The 22,866-nt window shown below is 38.5% G+C and overlaps 1 pseudogene; it reads right to left on the bottom strand.

Annotated features, from left to right (window-relative positions):
* The window catches only part of LOC129436758 (interferon-induced very large GTPase 1-like), a 42,864-nt pseudogene extending 20,412 nt beyond the window's left edge, over positions 1-22,452 (bottom strand).
* Positions 22,453-22,866: the final 414 nt, after the last annotated feature.

The raw sequence follows: 22,866 nt of genomic DNA, 5'->3' as shown, positions 1-22,866 counted from the left end.
GAACTGTATGATATTATCCTACACTACACAGGGAATAATATGGATTTTTTACCAGAAATCTTCTTGCATAAAATACATTCAATGACCTGTATCTATGTATGTATATTTTCAAAAACTTCCCAGGGCCTTGAATTTTTCCTCCCAGATTCACAAACTTTCATGGATGGAAAACCTGCATATAAAAAACCTTGGTGTTTTTATACCATTGTAGCACAATGTTGCCCTGAGGCAACAAAGTAAATTCTGAGTCAGGGGTGGTGGGGGGATAAATTGTATGATGGATATTTTATCAGTGACCCCCAAGCTCCCAAAAAGTAAGGTGAAATATTTTTTCCCCAAAAAATAAAAAGTCATGCCATAGAGGGTTAAGGACTTTCCAACTATTTTATGGGTTTGTTTATTGCAGCAGTATTATAATTTTCAGTCAGTAGTACATTTTCATCAAAAATTACCGCTTTCTCTTTAACTACTTTGATCGATTTGATCCACGCTCGACTCTAGGCTGCTCAAGAATATCGTGCACGCGCAATTATCTTGACTAGGGAAATCTGAATCACATTAGTTGGATTGCGTAAGCTTCATTTGCCTTTTTTGAAACCGCTTTAGCCTCGCCTCATTTGTTAGGTTAATTCAAGTCGAGTTTGTAACTTTAATCCTCGTTTTTCCAAGCGAGTTTTATGAAATAGCCCTCTGGGCCTGTGTTCTGTGTTTTTGTTTTTCTCTCAGTCTGTTGTTTCTCACTCTACCTGCTCTCAGGTCAAATCACCATCAGCTGCAGCTCGTTTGGGTGTGTCGACAAAGGGATTGAAAAGCACTTGCTGAAGGCTGGAGAGTCGCACACTTCTCCCTGCCTCAGACTGAATTTTGTTTGGTGGTTGTCTATTTTGCTTTAGTGAGCAAAATTCAACAATTCTATAAAAATTGGATTGTGATCCTGAACTATATTTGGTGTTAACCTTCTACATGTGTTTAGTAACTAGAAGGTATTGTGAACTTTAAAGCTTTACTTTTTTACTCTGTTTAAAAAGTTGTATGAGAGAGTTCCTTGTTTATTTTATATGCTTTTCTCCTGTTTATGCTTAGATAGGGAGTAAGGGAAGGTTATGTTGTTTTATTTTGTATTATCTTTTCCCAGGTAAGTTTAGATTCCCCTAAACTTTAGCCAGAATTCTTTTTGTTTGTTGTTTTTAGGTCTCTCTCCCTCTCTTTTGAATGCTAAGTAGCAGAAAAGCTCATTTGAAAGAAACTCTTAAATAAACTTTGCTTTCTGCTTAAGCCTATGTGAGGTAGTTGTTTTCACTCTGGGACAGTGGTTGGAAGTGTGTCAATTTTTTCCTGATTTCCTTTACAAAAACTTTTTTGTCATTTTTCCCCTCCTGACCCCTAGACTAAAAGGGGGAAGATGTAACAAGTGGGGGCTCGTCCGCTCTTTTTTTTTTTTTTTTGGTACGATTTGAAGGTACTTTTCTCTCTTGCTGTTTGGCTGTTTTTTTTTAGGGGTGAGGTAAGAGAAGAACTGTGTGGTAGGTGAAAAATGGAGTTTGATTTAGTTGCTTTCACTCTATCTCCTACCTTGGAAGTTTTTTAACGTTGTAGAAAGGCTGACTTATTATTGATAGCAAACTTTTATAATATTGAAGTTCCTAGGTCAGCAACTAAGAAAGTCATTAAGAAATCTTTGTTGGAAAAACTAGTTGAAGCTGGTATTTTACTGGTACCTCTTCCTGCTGATGAGGAAGAGCAGCCTGATGCTCCAGTTCTAGATCTTCCAGGCACACCCCCTGTTCCTGGTGACCCTATGCTGCAGTTTAAATTAAAGGAGTTAGATCTCCTAATAAAGCAAGAGGAACGTCAGGCAATGTTAGTTAAGCTTCGCCTTGTACAGGCTGAAGCAGCAAGAGATGTTGAATTACGTCAGCTTGAGTTGCATGCCCTAGATTTAAAAGGTAGACGTGCCCCTGTTTCCCCTATGCCTTCTCCTTCTACACCTCAAAATCCTAGTGATACTGTTCCCGACGTAGACTTCGATGTGTGTAAATATCTTAAACTGGTACCACCATTTGGGGAGGCAGAGGTTGATTCCTATTTCGTCACTTTTGAACGGATAGCATTAAAGCTAAGGTGGCCTAAGGACTTGTGGGCACTGTTTTTGCAGTGCAGCCTTACAGGTAAAGCGCAGGAAGTTTGCTCTGCCCTACCAATAGACCAATCTCTTGATTATGAAGTTGTTAAAACTGCTGTGTTGAGGGCGTATGAATTAGTGCCAGAGGCCTACCGGCAGAGGTTTCGGTCATACCTAAAAACAGCCAAACAGACCTATGTAGAGTTTACAAGAGAGAAAAGGATGCTTTTTGAGAAATGGTGTCTCTCCAGCAAGATTACAACTTTTAAACAACTTCAGGAGTTGATCCTGCTGGAAGATTTTAAGAGTTGCATACCGGAGAACATTGTTGTACATCTAAATGAGCAGAAAGTCAGTTCACTTTCTGATGCTGCTGTATTGGCCGACGAATTTGTACTAACGCATCGGAATGTGTTTCCTGCGGTGCGTCGAAGCGTAACAGGATTTCCTAGCGAAAGCCATGTTAAGGTTGCATCCCGTGTTCTCTCCCGTAATGGTAAAGATGAGACTCCAATAAATGCGCGTCGTAAACCTACCTTAAGTGATAAAAGGGTCTGCTTTTATTGCCTTGACCCCAGTCATTTAATTTCGGACTGTAAGGCATGGAAGCAGAAAAGCTCTCCTTCAAAACCTAAAGGTGCTGCACTTGTACGTGATGTAGGCCCCACCGCAGTTTTATCGTATAAGCCTTTTCTTCTGACTGGCTTAGTATCTCTTTCAGCTAGCTCCGAGTATGTACCTGTTACAATTTTGAGGGATACTGGGTCAGCGCAGTCATTTATTTTGGAGGAATTGTTGCCCCTAACTACCAAAACCTATTCAGGTACAGATGTACTTGTACGTGGAATTGGAATGCAGTGTATAAATGTCCCCCTTCATAATGTCTACCTGAAATCGGACCTTGTAACTGGCGCTGTAAAACTCTGTGTACGGTCTCAATTACCTGTTGAGGGGGTGGGAATTATTCTCGGAAACGACCTTGCAGGAGGTAATGTCTTTCCTCGACCAATTGTGGTGCAGAACCCTATTGATAGTGAACAGCCTAACCTTACAAGTCATTCTATAACTTTTCCCGCATGTGCAGTGACGCGTGCACAGTCGTCTAAGTTCATAGATGTTGTGGACCTCTCTGAATCTTTTTTGTCATGTGACAAGTCTGGGGAGGAAACTGAAGTATCAGTTATACTAGAGAATTGTCCTGACAACCAGACCTTAGCTGTTGAGGAGATTCCTTTAAAAGTTGGGAGGGAACAATTAGGTACTGCCCAGAAATCTGACCCTTCCCTAGCCAGATGTATTGAAGCAGTTATACCTCTTGATGAGATACACCGTGCAAAAGTAGCCTATTTTTGGGAAAATGCTGTGTTCATGCGTAAGTGGAAAGGTAAAGCTCCTGTAGAGTCGCAGGGATTATTTCAAATTGTATTGCCAATTGGGTACAGGGACCAAGTGTTAAAACTCGCCCATGAGCATGTGCTCTCTGGACATTTGGGTGTAACAAAGACCTATCGGAGAGTCTCCCGTTACTTTTATTGGCCTGGCCTGAAGTCTGATGTGTCTAACTTCTGTAGGTCATGCCCTGTTTGTCAACTAGCAGGGAAACCCAACAAAAAGATACCTGTTGCCCCTCTCAAGCCCATACCAGTCATGAAGGAACCCTTTGAACGTATTCTTGTTGATTGTGTAGGTCCGCTACCCAAGTCCAAGTCAGGGTATGAATATATCCTTACTATCATGTGTACAGCAACCCGTTTCCCTGAAGCGATTCCCTTGCGTTCCATTAAAGCCCAGGTGATAATTAGGGAGCTGATAAAGTTTTGTACAACCTTTGGTTTGCCCCGTGTCGTACAAACTGACCAAGGTTCAAACTTTACGTCCAAGGTTTTCAAACAAACCACTGCAGAGCTAGGAGTTAAACATCAACTTTCAAGTGCATACCATCCTGAGTCGCAGGGTGCACTTGAAAGATTTCACCAGACCCTTAAATCAATGTTGCGGTCCTACTGTGTTGCTAGTGGAAGAGACTGGGCAGAAGGTCTACCATTCCTTATGTTTGCTGTTCGAGAGGCGGAACAGGAGAGTCTCGGATTTAGTCCAGCCGACCTTGTTTTTGGCCACACTGTGTGTGGACCCCTAAAGTTATTGAGTGAGCAGTTGTTAGCTAAGGATTCTTCCCCCGTTACCGTTCTTGACTATGTCAGCTTGGTCCGTGAACGCCTGCATAAAGCCAGAGAACTTGCGAGGGAGCATTTGGTTGTGACTCAGTAAAAAATGAAGTCCCACTATGATAAGAAATGTGTAGAACGAAGCTTTCAACCCGGTGATTCGGTTCTTGGTTTTTCTGCCTGACCCTGGTTCTGTCCTCAGAGCTAAGTTTTCGGGGCCATATGCAGTCAAGGAAAAGCTCAGTGACACTGATTATGTCATTCACACCCCTGATCGACGCCGCAAGGCCCGCATTTGCCACGTTAATATGCTTAAGCAGTTTATTAAGCGTGAAGGTGGTGAACCTGCTCTCTCCTCTGTTTCATCTGCTCCACCTATTGTGTGTGCTGCTAGTGCTATGTTAGATGATGAGCTAGTTGAAAAGAATGCACAACTCTCTGCTAAACGATTACAGAATTCTGCCATATTAAGTGATCTACAGGGCTTTCTTGCACACTTGTTGAAAGAACAGAGTGAGCAGATTATTAGCTTGATACATGACTACCCCTCACTTTTTTCTGATGTACCTGGCAGAACAACAGTGCTGAAACATGATATTGATATTGGTGATTCTTCTCCAGTCAAGCAACATCTTTATAGGGTAAATCCCAGGAAACGTGACATAATTAGGGTTGAAGTTGAAGTTGAACTCTTTAACAAAACCTGACTCCTTTCCACTGCCTCGTTTAGAGGACTGTGTCGATAGAGTAGGCTCTGCCAAGTATGTGACCAAAATAAATCTCCTAAAGGGATATTGGCAGGTGCCCCTTACCCCACGTGCTTGTGAAATCTCAGCATTTGTCACTCCTGAACATTTTTTGCAATATGAGGTTTTAGCCTTCGGCATGAGAAATGCCCCCGCTACCTTCCAACGTCTCATGCAGCTCGTCTTGTCAGGGGTACCAAATTGTGATGCTTACATCGATGATATTGTCATCTACTCAAAAACCTGGGAAGACCATGTAAAAACTTTGGAAGCAGTGTTTAGTCGCCTAGCTAATGCCTCTTTAACTGTGAACCTTGCCAAATGTGAGATTGGCAAAGCGGTGGTGACATATTTAGGGAAACAAGTTGGCCAGGGTTGTGTCAAGCTAGTGGAGGCTAAAATTTTTGCTATACTTGAGTTCCCCAAACCACGAAATAAACGTGAGTTGCGCCGATTTTTAGGCATGAGTGGATATTTTCGTGGGTTTTGCTGTAATTTTTCAACTGTTGTATCACCACTTACTGACCTCTTAAGTACCTCCAAGAGCTTTAAGTGGACTTCAGCATGTGAGCATGCATTTAAGGCCACCAAAGATCTGCTTTGTCATACACCAGTACTGTCTGCCCCTAATTTTGACCTGCCGTTTAAGTTACAGGTTGATGCCAGTGATACCAGAGCTGGGGCAGTCTTGTTACAAGAAGACTGTCATGGTATTGACCACCCCATTTGCTATTTTTCAAAAAAGTTCTCAAAGTGCCAACAACGCTACAGCATGATCGAAAAAGAAACCCTTGCATTGCTTTTAGCACTCCAACATTTTGAAGTCTATTTGGGAAGTAGTGTTATGCCAATTGATGTTTTTACTGACCATAACCCTCTGGTCTTTCTCTCTCGCATGGCTAATTCCAACCAGCGTCTGATGCGCTGGGCTCTGATTGCCCAAGAGTATAATATTAACATCCAACACATTCGTGGTAGAGACAACGTAATCGCGGATGCACTCTCTAGGGCTACTGAGACCGAAGAATAGCTGATTTGTGTTATTCTACCTAATTGAACTACTGATGTAGGGAGTTGTTTATTCTGCAAACTGGATGTTGCAAACTTGATGGTGGGGGTGTTACGGCCCAGGTTAAGTAATTTTTATTTTGTTAATTGTAACACATTTATTTTAACACATTGTGTGTCCTGGGCCTGTGTTCTGTGTTTTTGTTTTTCTCTCAGTCTGTTGTTTCTCACTCTACCTGCTCTCAGGTCAAATCACCATCAGCTGCAGCTCGTTTGGGTGTGTCGACAAAGGGATTGAAAAGCACTTGCTGAAGGCTGGAGAGTCGCACACTTCTCCCTGCCTCAGACTGAATTTTGTTTGGTGGTTGTCTATTTTGCTTTAGTGAGCAAAATTCAACAATTCTATAAAAATTGGATTGTGATCCTGAACTATATTTGGTGTTAACCTTCTACATGTGTTTAGTAACTAGAAGGTATTGTGAACTTTAAAGCTTTACTTTTTTACTCTGTTTAAAAAGTTGTATGAGAGAGTTCCTTGTTTATTTTGTAAGATTAAAATTGAAGGAACTTATTCCTTGGTCACAACTTGTCACCACCTCCTGTGCTGATAGTGATCAAAGACTGTCACAGCTGTTTATCCAATACAGTGGGGGTTAAAGGTGGTCTTCTGATTGGTCAGTTTGAATGTATTATGTTGGGTTTGGTCAAGTACAGTGGGGGTTAAAGGTGATTTTCTGATTGGTCAATTTGAATGTATCAAGTTAGGTTGAGTCACATGGTCAAGAGATAGAGGATAAAGGTCAATGTTATCATGAGCTCTGGCCCTTTGCATTTTAGCTTTTGCCTTGCATTGGCCTTTTCCCCTTTCCTTTCCTTTCTTTCTTCACCTAAGTTCTGGGGTTCGGGCCATTAGGCCTAGATTTCAGTTCTTAAGTGTGAATCTCTTTCTTCTAAACTTTCTTTCTCTGTTCTCTATCTTATCAGGTAATATCTCGCATACATTGGAAACAGTCAATTGTTTGTATTATTTACCATTTCATGCATTTATAGTGTAACCATTTCAACTGTAACTTTAAGTCAGTACTGTAATTAAACCTTTTCATTTACAAATCTGTTGTTTAGTTTTGATTTAAGGTTAATACTTAAACGCTCCATATTGCAATACAATATATTCGTACTCTAGCAACGCTCTCAGACCTATTGTGTCCGAAACCGGGGAACGATTGCAGTTTTGTTCTCCTTCCGAAACCTGAGATCCCTTACAGTTTGGTGGCCCGTACGGGGATCCCTTGCGGTGAGTTTTCTGAGTTTTACTCTGATTGATCAACTGAATGAGGACTTTATCAATCCTGTGAATGTGTTAAAGGCCCTTTGACCACACAGTGGGTAAGTCTGTTTTCATTGTTTCATGGCATGGTTAGTTAAATCTCCATTTGCATGAATTGTATGAAACAGAAATTAGAAGGACCTTAAATAGTCCTAACATTGTTGTACAGTTAGAGATTATTTCAGATTATCTCCTCTGGGATGGAAGGGAATAACTTCAGTAATGATATATTGTTTGATTTATGGAGCGAGAAAGTTGAACCTACACTTTCTAAATTATATAGAAAGGGTCTGGATTACTATGCTAACACTGGTGATATTCTCACATGGTGGCGCATGGTTGGTAGTGAACAAAGAAAATCCAAACATGCTGAAATCATTGAGGCTTTGAATTACATGAAGTGCTTGGAGCTACGTAAAATGGCTGGACAGGTTAAGTCTATCCTGAATTCTAAGTGTGTTGAATTGAATACCAAAAATGCTGAATTACAAAAGTCAGAGGCAAAGATCCAAAATCTTCAAACTCAGATAGATCAACTATCATCTGAGCAGTTAGCCTTGGCTAAACAGTGTGAGAAGTATAAAGACATTATTGCAGATGTAAGGGCTAAACTAATTGTGCGAGACACTAGGTATACCCAAACGCTTAACAGCTATGGGACCAAAAATTATGCTACTTGTACTAAAGAGAATGTATTTTCCAGAACCCAGAAAAGTGTTCCTATTTCAGTGATCGGGGTGATGCATCAACATGATGTGATTGAAGCATTAGAGAGTCACAGACCTCCTGAAGCTCCAGTAGAACCAAGCTACAGACCCGGTGGCAAAATGAACAGGCTTTGTAGTTCCTGTCATAAAATAGGCCATACAGAGGAGAAATGCTGGTCACTGGGCAGGGGCAAACCTCCACCTTATTATTTGAAATGTAGGAAATCACTTTCTAAGGGCAGATGTAAGCAATCTGGTTTTGCAGGTAAAACTCTTACTGAGTTGACTGCATTGTTCATGCAAGGACTCCAGCTGTTAACCTCACTTGCTAGTGGTTTAGCAGCCAGTTAGCATGTGTTTAACATTCTCATAGATGATCCTGTTTGCATTTCCTGATTTGTAATTGCTTGTAATGCATTGTTGTTTCTATAGAACACAAATTGTAGTTGTTTGTTGTACTATATGTACGCATAGGCTAATGAAGTTAATTTCTTGTAACACTTGACTGTTTCCACTGTAAGTATTAGACAGTGAGAGGTTGTTGAAGCTACATGTATTCTAGACCAGTTGTCTTGTGTTAATGGAATAACTTTTGCTCTTGAAATTGTCTACCAGTTTCAAGTTGTATGTGTTTCTATGTTGAAAGATTTGTCTCCTTAGTGGTAAACTCTGCTATTGCTTGTATAGCTGCAGTCAGACCCTAAAGAGGAGCACAAAAATGCCATGTGGCTACATTGTGTTATATAATTGCATTAATGAAAATGTTTTACCTCACAACAGGATCCAGTAGCACTTTTACCATGCTTAACTAAAAACACGGGTGTGAGAAGATTTACAGAGCCAGATTACAATCTCATACGTATAATATCAAAGTGGCTCCCTGTTTAACAACAGAACCAAATTTGCATCACAATCTTAACTTCCTCACCTTTGTTGCAGCATGGTATTCACACATAGCCTCAGTTAAATTCAATCACATAGCAAACACAATTAGCCTCATTTTAGTGATTATTTCAAACTGTCTGATTTTAAGCATTTGTTTGGTTTCCTTTCAAAAAGTTTGATTAGTTTTATGTCTCAAATATTGAAATCTTGATAAAGAGTTATTTTCTATGTTTAATAATTTCATTAATTTTGCTATTATGTTTTACATTTAATTTGCTCTTTATCCAAGACATTTAAAACTGTCATGTTCTTTGTTTTCATTTTGTTCATTTCATTAATAATGGTTATACTGGAAAATTAAGATCTTTAAATATCATGTATTTGGTTACACTGAATATATTGTTGTTGTTGTTGCTTCTAATGACAAAGTGGGTTGTTAAAACTAACATTTGCTAAGTTTTAAAAGAAGCATTTCATTTACATGTTTCCAAAACCACTGTGAGAGCTTTAATTATTTTTTTCTTTTATTCTCACCTTGACCATGTTTTAATGTATTTGACAGGGATTGTAGGCTGAAGACCAATCTGACCATTTAAAACCTGAGTAACAAATGCCATATGCTTTGCTGTTTGTTGTGCCATTTGCTTGAATCACAGGATTCCTGCTGTTTCACATCTTGGGTGTTGCCTCAAAGCAAAGGACAAAAGTGAAACCCCCTTCAGGGCCTGTTCTTGTGAAAGTGTGAAGTATCGATGGAAATCTGCATAACTATGAAAGGTGCAATTCCATTCGGTGAAGCCTTTCATGCAGGGCTGAAAGGAGAAGGACGTCTTCAAGTTTCATCAACCAGCAACCAGTTTGGACAATAAGTCTAAAGATGACCACTGCACACAACTGAAAGTATAATCTTATGAACTGTGTCATCATGGATCTTCTTACGTGTGGCCCATGTTGCCAACGGGCGGATTGTAAGATTAAAATTGAAGGAACTTATTCCTTGGTCACAACTTGTCACCACCTCCTGTGCTGATAGTGATCAAAGACTGTCACAGCTGTTTATCCAATACAGTGGGGGTTAAAGGTGGTCTTCTGATTGGTCAGTTTGAATGTATTATGTTGGGTTTGGTCAAGTACAGTGGGGGTTAAAGGTGATCTTCTGATTGGTCAATTTGAATGTATCAAGTTAGGTTGAGTCACATGGTCAAGAGATAGAGGATAAAGGTCAATGTTATCATGAGCTCTGGCCCTTTGCATTTTAGCTTTTGCCTTGCATTGGCCTTTTCCCCTTTCCTTTCCTTTCTTTCTTCACCTAAGTTCTGGGGTTCGGGCCATTAGGCCTAGATTTCAGTTCTCAAGTGTGAATCTCTTTCTTCTAAACTTTCTTTCTCTGTTCTCTATCTTATCAGGTAATATCTCGCATACATTGGAAACAGTCAATTGTTTGTATTATTTACCATTTCATGCATTTATAGTGTAACCATTTCAACTGTAACTTTAAGTCAGTACTGTAATTAAACCTTTTCATTTACAAATCTGTTGTTTAGTTTTGATTTAAGGTTAATACTTAAACGCTCCATATTGCAATACAATATATTCGTACTCTAGCAACGCTCTCAGACATATTGTGTCCGAAACCCGGGAACGATTGCAGTTTTGTTCTTTTTCCGAAACCTGAGATCCCTTACAGTTTTATATGCTTTTCTCCTGTTTATGCTTAGATAGGGAGTAAGGGAAGGTTATGTTGTTTTATTTTGTATTATCTTTTCCCAGGTAAGTTTAGGTTCCCCTAAACTTTAGCCAGAATTCTTTTTGTTTGTTGTTTTTAGGTCTCTCTCCCTCTCTTTTGAATGCTAAGTAGCAGAAAAGCTCATTTGAAAGAAACTCTTAAATAAACTTTGCTTTCTGCTTAAGCCTATGTGAGGTAGTTGTTTTCACTCTGGGACAGTGGTTGGAAGTGTGTCAATTTTTTCCTGATTTCCTTTACAAAAACTTTTTTGTCATTTTCCCCTCCTGACCCCTAGACTAAAAGGGGGAAGATGTAACAGATGTAAACCAGTTGTTTTTGTTGGTTATTTTGGTAATGTTATTTACTTTGTTCTGCAAAGTTTTCTCACTGGTGAATGAGACATGAGATGTCACCGTCTGATCTGTGCATGTTCATGTGTTTTGAAAGAGGCGTGACTTTGGATGGTGATTTGAATGGAGGGTGGCATCGTGATTTTATTGCTAGTCGGCTACCGTTAGCATTTGTCAAAATTACATACCCTACCTTTAAGTCTGTAGCAACTAATAATGTAATACGTATTAAATTATTGTAATTAAATGTCAACAATTTTTACTCACCCTTTAAAAACCATCCACAGGCACACGCTTGCTGTCCGCTCTCGTCTATATATGCTTGTATGTTGTGTTGACTAACCTGACGCACTTTATCTGACCTTCAGAGGATTCTATTTCATTGTCATCAGTGTTTAGTAGGGGTGTAACCATTCAAATTACTTACAGTTCGGTGTGTATAACGGTTCTATGGTCATGGTTTCGGTGTGTATGTTTACGGGGACAAAAGGCTACTGTCAAATTCAAAATAAATAAAATTATTAATTTGGTTACAAACACCTAACACTTTGGTCAGAACAGGCTTCTTTACAAAAATAAAAACCTAAGCAGTTGTTAACCCCTGTCAAAATCAAAATTTTCACTTAAAGGCGGAGTGCACAATGTTGGAAAAACGCTTTGGAAAAGGAGACGGACCGACTACCAAAACACACTTATAGCCAGTGGCGGAACTAGAATTTTTTTAATGGGATGGCCAGGGGGTGGCCAAAGCTACTTTAGGGGGTCCATAAAAGAAAATGTAACCATGTATCAAGAACGCATAAATGAAATTTGATCGCATTAGATGTAAACATAGTAAGGGTGAATTTTAAATCTTTCTACTGTATTTCTTACATCTGATTTACTGTCTGTTAAAGGGATTCAACCAAAAATTAAAATTCTGTCATAATTTACTCACCCTTATGTTGTTCTAAACCTGTTTTTTATTTTAATAAACACAAAAGAAGATATTTTGATAAATGATGGTAAGCACACAATTAATTGTATATCCTTTGAATTCCATGTTGTTTTTATTCCTACTATGGAAGTCAATGGTTAACAGCTGTGTGCATACCATAATTTATCACAATGTCTTCTTTCGTGTTCATCAGAAAAAAGAAATTCGTACAGGTTTAGAACAACATAAGGATGTAAAAATTATGACAGAATTTTCATTTTGTGAACTATCCCTTTAATGAAGCAGAAGATCAGGAAATCTAAACTCCATGATAAACCTTAAACTTATTTCAAATAGCAGAGCTCAACACAAAGGATGTTTCGATTAATCTTTATTTACGAAGATACAGAAGATGCAAACGTTTTCTTTTTTCTTTTAATATTTAATTAACTCTAATGCAGAGAGACTTCAACAGGTTAGGCTAAGACCGAATGCAATAACATGTTTATTCGTTTAAGACGTACAGTAACCAAATGTTTAGTATGAAAATCACCCAGACAGCTATTTTGACGTATGAGCATTTGTCCGTTTAAGACAAAAAGACGCGAACAACATGAAGTCGTTTAAACTCTGGCTGTGCTATCGGATATGCGCGTCGCGCTTTCAAGTTCAATGTGGCAATCCAGTCGAATGAACAATCATACAGTAGCCTATAAAGATCACGTCAACGTCAAGAATGAAAACATGGTGCTGGGTTTTGTTGTAAAAAGAATTGGCAATCTTAGACTTTATTCAGTCCACGAGAAAATTACCAAATTACCACACTTCCAGCATATACGGTGAAATCATGTAGTATTAGCAATGTACGACTTCACTTACATTATTTTAAAGAGATTCCAAGCATGTAGATATGACATTTATCTTCTGATGGTAAAAGTATTCGTTAAGTTACAGTAATTTTTCTGACGCGTTTTTGAAAAGAAGTCACTGATGGAGAGATAACAGAATGCGCATTATGTATATTTTCCTAATTTGTGAAAAGCACAACATTCAGTTTTTATAGACACACAAAAAAATGACACTTTAACATTTTAAATGATGTATAAACCATATCTGCATGTCTAAAATCAGCAGAGTAATCCAAGTCTCTTTGCGCAGTGATTGAAAAATAAAGAGTTTGCGCCGCGACCGCAGGAAGGGTTAATATTCATAATATTTGTTTTTAACAATGTGCTGTGCTGCCGCACGTCGAAAATAAACATAGCGATTAAGTGAAAGTAGCGCATTAAATTTGGGGTGGCACACGGGGTGGCCAGTGACATGTCAAGGGTGTCCAGTGCCACCCTGGACACCCCCTGGCTCCGCCACTGCTTATAGCCAATCAGCAGTAAGGAGCGTGTCTACTAACCGACATCCTTGCCGGGTTGCGTATGTGTGGGGCGGGTCTTTTAAAAGAAGGTCCAGATTCTATTGGGGTAGGGGCGTGTTTGTTTAGGTGATTTCAAATGTCAACATTGGCTTTCAAACATTGTGCACTCCGCTTTTAAGGGCACTTGCATTACTATACTACATGTACCAACATACAGTGCACTTTGAAATAAACATAAAATAGCTTAGAATACTGGGCTACTTTTAATATTCTGTGCCATCTTCAATTTTTTTGCAAAAAGATCAGTTTGTTAACATTTAAACACAAAGGCAATGTGTGCTGTTTTTGTCTCACCTGTGGTCGCGTGCTTTTAAAAACACCTTGGTGATGATGGCGCAAGCGACTCGTCATATTAAATGTATTGCCTTGAGCATACGACACTGCACATTTTACAGTTTTGTCCACGTTTTCTTTGGGAATCGCTGTTGCAGTAGACGTAAATGAAGCTGGCTGTGCCCAGAGGTGGGTAGTAACGAATTACATTTACTTCGTTACATTTACTTGAGTAATTTTTTTGGGTAACTAGTACTTTTAGAGTCAATTTAAGGATGGGTACTTTTTACTCTTACTCAAGTACATTTCTAATGAAAAAACTGTACTTTTACTTCGCTACATTCGGTGGCGTTACTACGCTACTTTCAAATGGTAATAATTAATGAATATATTTTATTTTTATTAAGTTTATATGGCTTGTTCGAAAGTCTCGCGAGACGTTAGAGAGGCAGCGTTGCGAGGGGTGGCTACGTTTCACCCTTTAGCGCGCGTAGATGAAAGGAGATGACTGAAGTGGAGGATGACCTATGCAAGCTATCGGAGGCAGATCACGCGTGGCCTCAAGTTTGGTCTATGTTTACACTACAAAAGGTCAAAAAGAATAGTTTCATAATGCAATGTATGCTTTGTGCACCAAAACGAACTGACATCTCAGCATACAGGAATTCAAGCTCCAACATGAAACAACACGGCGGTAGGTGTCACTTTCTGCAGTGCCTTATTGTAATATTATTTCACGCACTGTTTTTGTCATATGCGCTCTTGTGCAAGCAATGAGAATTACTCTAACCTTACAAACAACACACGTTCACATCTGCACATTTCCATATCATTTCCTCATAAAACTAAACAAATTGAACAGCATAATGTTAAAGTCTTGCATTAATAATACGGGAGAACCGGGGCAAAAGTAACGCTGGACGAAAGTAAAGCGATTTTCTAAGAGGACTGATACCATTTGCATCCCAAACTATGACAGCATCTTTGCAACCCTTGACAGAGCTGACAAATATCGCGTTATTTACTCACCATTTTCCGGGTGTAGATCCAGAAAGGTGTTTTCAACCATAAGTAAATTCCAAAAGCGGTCATTGTTTTCTTATAACGCGTTGTGTTTCTCGTTTCATCAATCCTCAGGTTATTTAGTGCTCTAACACATCCTGAAGTTTGACTTCTCAAGAGTTTTTTTAAAAATAAAAGTAAATCGGGTTTAAATGTGAGGAGATCCTGTCGGGACGAAAGTAACACTTACTTTTGTACCATTTATATTATTCTAATTTTATTTAATTTAATTTTCATATTGTTCAAACTGTTGAATTTAAGTTTGTACTGTTGGTTGCTTTTGAAACATTTGATAAAACTGAAATTTAAAATGAAAATATAATTTCATTATTTTTTACAAAGATAAATTACAAAATATGTTTGAAGTTACATATTAAAGAGGTCATAGTCATGTATAGTTAATAAAAACAAGTGTAACACGAAAATCTACATTGTTTTGTTGTGTTAAAAAAAGTAACAATTCACCACTTATGTTCAAAGTGAAATTATACTAGTAATTTTACATTTGTTCAAAATTCCACCTGGTATTGATAGGCCACACTTGTGAGTTACTGACCACAGCAAAAATATATCTCTGTCTGAAACATTATCTTTAAAAATTTTAAAAACTTAAAAAAAAAAAATTCTGAAAAATGGTACTTTTCGCCTGTTCTCCCTTACACATAACCGGACACCTTACTTAAATGTAGAAAATACATACGAATAAAAACTGGATTGTATTTTATTTAATTCCTTCCTAATGTATCTATATACTTATAAAAATAAAAGAATAAAGTATGTTTTTAAAGAAACATGTTTTATATATTATAATAAATGTAGAGTTGATTTGCAAAAACAGATGAGTTCCATTTGAAATTCTAAAATAAGCATTTTATCAAGCTCCTTATGTTCATTAATTGCACATTAATGGCAATGAAAATAACCTATTCATATAAAAACATGATAACAAACAGACACACACATTCTTTTTTTCTTACTGTAAGCTTGTTTAAAGGCAGATGCAGCCAAATTTTGTTGTGAACGTGAAAATAAATACACAGTTAACTGTCAGAAAACAGTCAGTGTGTGTTTAAGATTTTTTTTAATGACACGTTATGTGATGTTGGAGGACTGACATAGACTGCTTTACTTTAACCTAGGTTTATAAGTAGTATATAAGCAGAACAATGAGACTTTTAAAGAGAGGTTTGTGAAAGCCCTCCAAGTAGTCTGAAATTCAGGGATTTTACGCTTCTTTTCAATCAGATCGGAAGTAACGAGTAACTAACTACTTGAGTAGTTTTTTCATCTAATACTTTTTTACTTTTACTCAAGTAAATAATTAGATTGTTACTTTTACTTTTACTTGAGTACATTTTTGTATAAGTACTTGTACTTTTACTTGAGTACAGATTTTGGGTACTCTACCCACCTCTGGCTGTGCCTCTCTTAGCAGCTTTTCTCCTCGCTTGCTGCACTATATGTTCCGCAACACACACACACACACCAACACGTGAGGAGGAACTGTGAGGTTGTCAACAGATTTGCATACTACGAGTTGATTGGACAGGTACTCTCACGTAAACACTTGCAGAGCTTATTCAGAACCATACATTAGTGGTTTTATGCATTCACCAAACTATATATACAGTGCACCGTGGTGCACATGCGTGCAGAACCGTGGAAGGATAACGGGAAGGTTCGATTGTTTACTGGGAATAGTTAGATCCCTTGTGTTTAGTAGTACTTTGGATTCTCGGATTACATCTACCTCCATCAGGGGCATAACACAAGGTCCCAGGCCCTATGTATAGGCAGTCCTGATGCCCCCCCATTTTTCCATTTTAGTTTCCTAAACACTACATGAACAAACTGTATGATAATCAAACAAGACTTGATTCAGTCATATTTTATTTTGCTGAATGAACAAGATATTACATTTTTACATTACTTAGAACATTTATTTTTATCATGCTTTATTAAAAGCATACTTTAAGCAACGGAAGTATGGCAAGAATCAGCAGTGAAGCAACACAGACAGAGAAAGTTATTTTAAAAAATTGACTTTATCAACTTTTTCAACAGAGCTACCAGATCCCTGTACTATAGTGGAGTGGATAGAAGACGTTGGCAGATGGCCAAATATAAAGTGGCCAGATACATATATACGTATATTAGTATATTATATTAGAGCAACCAAACGCAACAACCAGACATTTTGATGCTGGGAAACCGTTTGAATAAACTTTCTGAGTTGTTAACACGTAAGAACCAATTGAGCATAATACCACTTCTGTTGCCAAAATGCGCGTGCAGGCTATTTGATCATGTGAGCTGTAAAAGGGTCTATTCAACTGCACCACAGAAATTTGCACTTCACCAGACGCTCAAAAACTTAAGCAAAATGCGCGTGCAGAGTGACTAAACCATTTGGCGCAATAGCAAGGGGTAAATACGTGATGCGCGTCTGGAGGTCTCGCGGCACGAAAGAGGCGTTTAGCGCAGCGCGGTAGACACGATTCCGCTTCATTATTGCGTCTAATTTGTGTGAATGGTGCGAATTAAACATCTGGCGTGGTGCGAATGATGCTTTTTGTGCATTTTGCGTTTGACGCGAATTTGAGGCTGACACCCGAGTTGAAAAATTTGAAATTTGGTGGATTTTTGCGTTAACCAATCAGGAGCCTGCTTGCTGCTGTGGCGGCAGCCCCGCCTTGAGTCACTCATTCAACATGAAGGAACGCTTGATATTGTCCGTGAGCAGTCATGTGGAGCTATACAACACAAATTCTAATTTCTATAGAAACAGGAATAAAAAGGACCTCGCTTGGAAGAGAGTCAGTGAAGACATTTGGCAACCTGGTAAGTTGTAAATACACATTTCACTTTTGAGTTACGTGACGTTTATCGACCCGCGGCATTCCCGCAGGTTTTTAAACAATTTTTTGCCCTTAGTAATGTGACCAAATACAAATCAGTAACTCTCTCGATAAATGCACAATCAACATCAGCCATCTTGCAAACAGACAACTGCATAGCACTTGCCCGTCCCACAAGAAGCGGATTTCGCCTCTGATGCGTGTCAAATGCTTGCTTTTTCTGTGCGTCTACTTCACTCTAGACGCGCGAATGCATTCAAATTGTGTGAATGTGTAGTCAGTAGTCATTGACCACTGAGATCACCTATCAGGGAGGGGCAGTCCCCTTTTAACTCTTTCCTCACCAGCGTTTTTTTTTAAGTTGCCAGCCAGCATAAACATTTTTTATGATTTTCACAAAACTTTAATGCCTTCCAGAAAATGTTCTTCTTTAAAGGTCCCATATTGTCAAAACTGAAATTTTGGGGCTTTTTCATGACAACTGAGGTCTAGGGGCTATGTAAGTATATAAGTTTCAAAACAGTCATTTAAGAGTCAAATGCACACAGCCTGCTTCTGTAAAGTTGCTATGTCACCAAAACACAGTCGCCGCCTTCAGTCTCCACACCGAGCACTGTCCAACGTCCACCGCCCCACCCCCTTTTTGCCAAACAAACCCCTAAGAAATATTGCACCATGTGAGAAAATGCTGTTAAATCGATGGAAGTCAAACAAAATCATTGCACAGGCTTCTGTAAACATTTATATAAGAGAACAATGGCTAACGTTCATTTATTCAGAAATTCCTTAACAATTAGTTTGACTTCAGCCGTCTGTTCTAAATATTTCACAAGTAGATTAGATTTTCTGAAAGGTCAATATGTCATCATGTGACCTATTTTATTTATGGCCTAGATAAAAGGGGCACTTTGGTCATCCAAGGGTAAAGGGGCAGGTGCTTTTGTGAACCAGGTTCCATGTGATCAGTTATTTGACCACCTCCTTATCCTTCTTAAACTTCTGTGATACGTTCATTGCTATTGCTCATTGTTACTTGCTTCTGTGAACCTGTATTTGGGTTAGTTGAATAATGATGCCAACATTGGGATTGCTCATAGCAGTTTGTTTCTGAGAACTGGGCTGTGCCCCTCATTATTGTGACACTGATCCATTGTTAACTATAAACATCCTGTATCCTGGTTACTGTATAAATGTGACTTGGGTGCGCAGCTGGAGCGATGCAGTTTGACGCGATGTTAGCTCACAGTACACACATCTGTTGGTTTAGAAAAACGACGCAACGGTAAATGTGCAAGTTAAAGCGCGACAAGACCATCGCAAATGATCATCCTTGATCGCACCATTCATATTTATAATCTCCTTATCTAAAGATCTTATATACAGGTATGTTCCCTGTCTGTTTTGTGCATATTCATACATGTTCGTTTTACATGCGTAGTATGCATAAATACTAAATACAATGCATACTATATCTTCAATAGCCTACAAAATAAATAACTGATTAAAAAACAAGATTCTGTCTAAGACTTATCTTTTGTTAACATTAATGCATTTTCACTTTAAAACTAACTTTAACTTCTTATATTTTTAAAACAGTGAGTAGCATTTAGTGGCAATTTTCTGCAAATTTGTATATTCCAAAAACTATATAAACACAAAGCTTATAAACATATATGTGACCCGTCACGGAAACCAGGGACACAAGTCGGCAGCACAAGTTTCGAGAAAATGAGAAACAAAGTTTTTTTTTTCAAAATTTGTGATTTTCGTTTTATTGCAGAATCTGTTAGTTGAGATCACGAAGAAGCCTCTCCATGTTTGAGATAGCAGTTTATGTATATTTAAAAGCGTACATTTTGCGGTTAAAATAGGCTTGTTTTCCGTTGATTCTAGCGTGCAGCGGGGGGCGTCATTGTCTGTGTGTATATTTACATACTGTATAAGCTTGTGTTTTCGCCTCCGCCCCCAAAGGGAACAGCGTGACTACTGAATAAGGATAGTTCGCCCAAAACTGAAAATAATGTCATTAATGACTTACCATTATGTGGTTCTAAACTCGGAAGACCTCCGTTCATCTTCGGAACACAGTTTAAGATGTTTTAACATTAGATTTAGTCCGAGAGCTTTCTGTCTCCTCCATTGAAAATCTATGTACGGTTTCCATGTCCAGAAAGGTAATAAAAACATTATCAAAGTAGTCCATGTGACATCAGTGGGTCAGTAAAATTGTGTTGATGCATCGAAAATACAGTTTGGTCCAAAAATAGCAAGAATTACGACTTTATTCAGCATTGTCTTCTCTTCCGGCTCGAGCGTGAAGTCACGTGACTGTAGTGACGTGGCTGCTCTCTCCCTTAAGACATGTTTGCTGAGTTTTATTTATTTTTTTCAAACTTATAGCGTGCGTCTCCCCAGACTGTAAATGAAGCTCGGGCGCACAAAACAAAAGAAATATAAAAGAAGCTGGGGCGGAACAAATAACCGCATATACGTCAGCCGCGTCACTGACTTTATGGGGCACCGCAGTCGGGTGACGTCAAAGTACCGCGAGAGCTCTTTAAGAAATCTTACGGAGTAGTTTAATTTCGACTCGCTCTCGCGGTACTCTGACGTCATCCGACTGCGGCGCCCCATAAAGTCAGTGATGCGGCTGACTGTTATTTGTCCAAACACACAGAAGTTACACAGAGATCGTTGTATTCTTTATATAATTGGCTACATGTTTTGTCTATCAATATTTTCCATGAAGTCATTGGCTGATGGAGGAACGAGCGAGCGATCTCTTAAGGACTTCACGTTTTCAACGGTGCTGTTTTTGGATTATCTATTATTTTAAATACAAACTTTGAAGGCGGGTTCATGTGTTTAATACCGGAGTGTAATCTGATATACCCTTACATGTTACGATGTAAATAGTCCTCAGATTGTATATTATATTGTATTGTATTACCAGAAGTTCATGCGAAATAGACTATATATCTATATTTCACGGATTATACGCATTTGTGGACTAAAATCATTGGATGATTCACACATCTGAAACAGACTGGATTCGACTTGTGATCCCCACAAAGGTAACGTTAAAAGTCCTGTTTATTTTTGCATTTTGTCATTCGGACTTCTGTAATAAAATACTACATATGCTGCTAGAACAGCTGTATCTCAAAACGGCTTTACAGGGGGTATGGCTTGGCTAAATGAGATGTAAATGAGCCCTATTGTCTCTCCAGCCAGGGAAAAGGGAAAGTGTTAACTTTTTTCTTTCTCAAATTTCTCAGCATTCTCTTTCTTGAATGTGTTACATTCAAATGGCCACAACTTCTCCAAATCTTATCAGATTTCCATGTGTTACACATCGTTGGAAAGCTTAGAATCTGCACTTTCAGAATCTATGAATAACTCAAAATGCCCCAGATCCGACTTGTGTCCCCACTTTCCGTGACTGGTCACATATACTCTCACACATTTTGGTTTTATTTTCACCACGAGTTGCTGTGTGTGGTTGTTAAAGCAACACTAAAGAACTCTGGCTCTTTGCTCCCCCTACAGGTTAGAAGCGTAATTGTTCATTACCACTGTCGTAAATACTGCAGCATAGCTGGCTCTGATTGGATTGTAGGTCTGCCGTAAAGCAAGTTTTTGTAGTTTTCACTCGAATTACAGGACCACTACCCGACGGTTGGAAACTTCTTTAGTGCGGTTTTGGCCGATAGAGGGCTGGAAAGCGAATGTGAAAGTGCCATTCACCCTGTTTTGTGTGGATGAACAACTGAAACTTTTTTGGAAACGTTATTTTAAGGTAAAAAAAAAACTCTTTGGTGTTGCTTTAAATAAAGTGTCTTGTGTTTATGCTCAAGTGGGCTCAGTGATATGTTAATAACAATATTATGGTGTTTTCTGGGTCAAAGAGGGAAAACTCACTGTTGTATGTATTGAAAGAAACTAATGCATTTTGTGATGTAAATTACCTAGATATTACACTTTTTTTTAATGAGACTATAAATTGAGGGTATGGGGGGCCTCCAAAACCTCTCAGCCCCAGGGCCTCACATTAGGTTAAGGCGGCGCTGGTGGCAGGAGCTGGGGTCCCACGGGTGCTTGGATCTTTCTGGTGGGGGTGCTTCCTTCTCAGTGTGTGCTGTGTAACACTAGAAGTGTGTGGTTATAATTTGAATGCACAATGAGGTGTGTGTGTGTGTGTGTGTGTGCCTTTGTGAATACCAGTTGTGAGTAAGTAATTTCACCTGCTGGGAACCTCAGCCCTGCTGGTACACTCTAAAAACAAACGATGCTAAACAGCACCAAAAGTGGTTCTCGGCTCGAAATCATAGAGGAACCATTTTCAGTGCCATGAAGTACCTGTGTAGCACGGGTGTAGAACCATAAGGTGCTATGTAGAACCATATATATGTACTTTTTCTGTTATGTGGAAGTATATAGATTTTAGTGCACAGAAAGAGGGTGCAAGTACCGGAACATAGTACGTAACATGTAACAAAAGTGAACATTGTTGCCTGGACTACGTTTTTAATGTTAACAGAAGGCCTATACACATCAAAATACCACTCTTGTTTATTCATCCTTTCGTTTGTAATTTTCACTGTGTTATACTGTATTGTATTGTACCCCAATTCACAATGGTAAGCCTATAATTTTTAATATGTGTGGCTGGGTCTGTTTTCAAACTATTTTTTATTTTAAATACTACTACTACTATTAAGAATAGTTTGTAAATTGGGGCGCAGTGTTACTTGAGGTAACTTTTTTTAATAGAATTCCAAAATGATGCATAACACATAACAAACTTTTGCAGTGCTACTGACCTGTTGTGAGGTTGCCATTATGGAATAAAAAGACTTGCTGGTGTAATCTCAAGATCTTAAAATAAGAAAAAACGTTTGGTGTCAGTAAATGTAACATAAAACATGCATCTTGTATAGGCAATAGTACAATTTAATGTTGCATTTACTGCATACTTTGCTGCAAAACTGTGTTGTTAGGAGTTTTACATCAGGAAAGTACTGTTGGCCTTTTAAAACAATTTACATAATGTCAGAGAACTTTTAACTAAGTCTAAAATAAACTGGTTATTTACCTTTATACTGTGTTTTAAAATTAGTAAAAGGTTTAAAAAATAAATAAAACCGTGGTCAACGATTTAAAGGTCTGTCTGAATAAACAATAAAAGTCTCAAACTCTATCAATCAAACTCTTCTTTTTAATGGCTTTACAATGTAGTAAATATTCATGTGCAAAGTGTTTTTCATAAGCCCAGGTAATGAATAAAATGTT

Source organism: Misgurnus anguillicaudatus, chromosome 19 (assembly GCF_027580225.2).
Source record: "Misgurnus anguillicaudatus chromosome 19, ASM2758022v2, whole genome shotgun sequence".
NCBI lineage: Eukaryota > Metazoa > Chordata > Actinopteri > Cypriniformes > Cobitidae > Misgurnus > Misgurnus anguillicaudatus.
Note: the sequence above shows the minus strand (reverse complement) of the source record. Positions and strands in the feature narration are given on the sequence as shown.